Raw genomic sequence first — 3,514 nt, forward strand, 5'->3', positions numbered from 1 at the left:
GGGCTCTAGGTGCACAGGCTTCAGTAGTTGCGGCGTGTGGGCTCAGTAGTTGTGGTTCACGAGCTCCAGAGCACAGGCTCAGTAGTTGTGGCACACAGGCTTAGTTGCTCCGTGGCATGTGGGATCTTCCCGGACCAGGGCTCGAACCCATGTCCCCAGTATTGGCAGATGGATTCTTAACCACTGCGCCACCAGGGAAGTCCTAAAATCTAAATCTTTACCAACAGGCATTTGTGGTTTGGGCTAAGCATTCAGCTACAGTATCATACACAGATTCAAAACAGGCCTAGATGGAAGTGAAGATGGCCTGCCTTAGGAATTTATGTGAAGTGACCCAAAAAGTGGCTCTAAAAAGATGTCAAACATGCTTATGATGAGTTTTATTAAAATTACTTCATGTAACGTGAGATTGGCAAAGAAGAAATATTTGTAAATTGGTAATTCTAGATTGATTCTGTGGATGTTATTTAGATATGTATGTGAATGAAATTAAAATACTAGCTTTCTCTAAGTAGAAATTTGACTATTTAATTCACATTCTGGAAATCATATATTCAAGTTGGCTAAAATACTTTTTGGGGACCCTCTCTTTGCGGAAATGGGAGATGCCTTCTATTTCATCTCCTGAGCTATCATCCTCTTCTCATTCCTTTATTTTTCTGTTTGGTTTTTATTTCATAGTCATATAGTTAATTTTGCAATCCAGCTAAACTTGGAGGGGGATGAGGAAAATATGGAACCCAAAGAACTGCAGTGGGGGCACAAAGATTATAGAATATTTCCAGCAGATGGGGGTGAAGGGGTGCTCACCTGAGCTACAGAAAGAATGGTCTGGTGGTTAAGATAAAACACAAGTCAGATTTATTAGATTTGTCCACAGTCAGCAGTGGTGATCTTCTTGCTGGTCTTGCCATTCCTGGACCCAAAGCACTCCATGGCTTCCACAATATTCATTCCCTCTTTCACCTTGCCAAAGACCACAGGTTTGCCATCCAACCACTCAGTCTTGGCAGTGCAGATGAAAAACTGGGAACAGCTTGTGTTGGTTCCAGCATTTGCCCTGGACAAGATACCAGGACCCATATGCTTCAGGATGAAACTCTTATCAAATTTCTCCCTACAGATGGACTTGCCACCAGTGCCCATTACGGTGTGTGAAGTCACAACCCTGGCACATAAATCCTCGAATTATAGTATTCTGTGAAAGCAGGAACCTTTATAAACACATCCTTTCTCCCCAGTGCTCAGAGCACGGAAATTTTCTGCTATCTTTGGAACTTTGTCTGCAAACAGCTTGAAGGAGACACAGCCCAAGGGCTCGCCGTTGATGGCAATGTCGAAGAACACGGTGGGGTTGACCATGGCTGGACAGTGGGAGAGGCGCCAGGCGGCAGCGTCTGCAAGGCCCTCTTCTCATTCCTTGATCCAGCTTTCTCCCTGCTTCTACTCTTGCTCCCATACCCCCCACGTTCCACTCTCTATAAACCTGTCAGAGTGGTTATTTTAACACAGAAATCAGATCGTGTCCTGCTTAGGACCCTCAAATGGCTTCCCCCCACATTTGGAATACTATCCAAAGTCCTCCTCCTGGCCCACCAAGGCCATCAAAACCTGGCACTCACCTCCCTTTCCCGCCGGTTTCCCACCTTTCTCTCCTCCCTTACTCTGATCCTGCCTTACTCACCTCCTTGCTCTTCTTTGACTCAAGGCCTTATTTTGCCCTCTTTCTGCATGATGCTTCCTCAGGTCTGCATGTGACTGGCTCCCTCACTTCATGCAGGTCTCTACTTGATCGTCTCCTCAGGGCGATCCCCAACTGCCCTATCTAAAGAGACCCCTAGGCACTCTCTGTCTCCTTGATCTGCTTCTTTTCTTTTCATAGCACTCATTATTCTCTGCCTTTGTTATGTGCATTATTTGCGTATTTGCCAGTCTCCCCCACTGGAATGCAAGCTCCATGAGGACTTTGTCTTTTTTTTTTTAAATGCTGAATTCTCAGTGCCTAGAATAGTGCCTTGCATATAGTAGACAGTCAATAAATATTGAATAAATGAATAAATAAGTGAATGACTATATGCTATCTATTGAGTACCAGTTATGGACCAGGTATTATTCCTGTTTCTTCAATGTATATTGTTATGTAACTTCTTTTGCATATGTTAGTTCATGTGTGATATAGAATGAATAGATCCCACTTTAGTGCAAGTAGATTATAAATGTCATTTGAGGGTACAAAATCAATTAAAAGAAAAAAGAACTTTTATTTGCCTTGTGAGTCTCTATGTAACTGAGGCATAGACTTTGTTTTATCTTTGGTTAAGTCCCCCTTTTCTCAGTATTCCAGGGCTGATCAACCTCTTTCTCTCTTCCCTGAGGGTAATAAGAAAATGTATGAGTTCTCCCCATGCTTTCTGCATTTTATGTGCAGACTTCTTTTTCAGTTCTCTCTGCAAAATTGGGATTTCCTTAATACATTTTTTCAGGGATTTGCCATCGGTTTGGATGCCCAGGACAGGGCAATTAATTCCACAGTGACTAAGCCCAAAGCCCTAGTATGACCCCTCCTTTGACCTAGAGAACCCTTTGGATTGTTAACCTGTGTTTCTTAAGCTAATGTTTCGCTCAATGTTTGCTACTACTTTTTGCTTTAAGACTCAGACATGTGGCCTGAATTCACTGACTTATTTTATTTCAAAATTTCATTTGGTGTCTATATTGAAGTGTGCTGATCTGGAGCACCTGATCAGAAGCTGGGACCTTAGCTACGAACTATGACAGTCACAGAGCTCAAAACTGGCAGATAATTTCTTCTTTATCTTGAAGAATTATTGGCTGGTGGCCGAGTCCCTTTACAGAGAAGGTTGTGTATGGTACGGTGAACTCTTCATTTGATGCTCCCTTTCCTCTGTCCCTGTGCTCACTTCATCCTTCATCCAGTTCATCCCATCGACAGCTCTTCCCATCTCACCATCGACCTTTGCCTCCTCCACATGTTCACTTTTTTTAAAAAATTAATTCTTATTGGAGTATAGTTGCTTTACAATGTTGTGTTAGTTTCTACTGTGCAGCAAAATGAATCAGCTATACATATACATAGATCTCCTCTTTTTTGGATTTCCTTCCCATTTAGGTCACCACAGTGCATCTCCTTGCTCTTCTTTGACTCAAGGCCTTATTTTGCCCTCTTTCTGCATGATGCTTCCTCAGGTCTGCATGTGACTGGCTCCCTCACTTCATGCAGGTCTCTACTTGATCGTCTCCTCAGGGCGATCCCCAACTGCCCTATCTAAAGAGACCCCTAGGCACTCTCTGTCTCCTTGATCTGCTTCTTTTCTTTTCATAGCACTCATTATTCTCTGCCTTTGTTATGTGCATTATTTGCGTATTTGCCAGTCTCCCCCACTGGAATGCAAGCTCCATGAGGACTTTGTCTTTTTTTTTTTAAATGCTGAATTCTCAGTGCCTAGAATAGTGCCTTGCATATAGTAGACAGTCAATAAATATTGAATAAATG

The 3,514-nt window shown here is 42.8% G+C and overlaps 1 pseudogene; it reads right to left on the reverse strand.

The window, feature by feature from the left end:
• Positions 1 to 864: 864 nt before the first annotated feature.
• On the reverse strand, positions 865 to 1,365 carry LOC102994831 (peptidyl-prolyl cis-trans isomerase A-like; annotated as a pseudogene).
• Positions 1,366 to 3,514: the final 2,149 nt, after the last annotated feature.

This window comes from Physeter macrocephalus, chromosome 11, assembly GCF_002837175.3.
Source record: "Physeter macrocephalus isolate SW-GA chromosome 11, ASM283717v5, whole genome shotgun sequence".
Classification (NCBI taxonomy): domain Eukaryota; kingdom Metazoa; phylum Chordata; class Mammalia; order Artiodactyla; family Physeteridae; genus Physeter; species Physeter macrocephalus.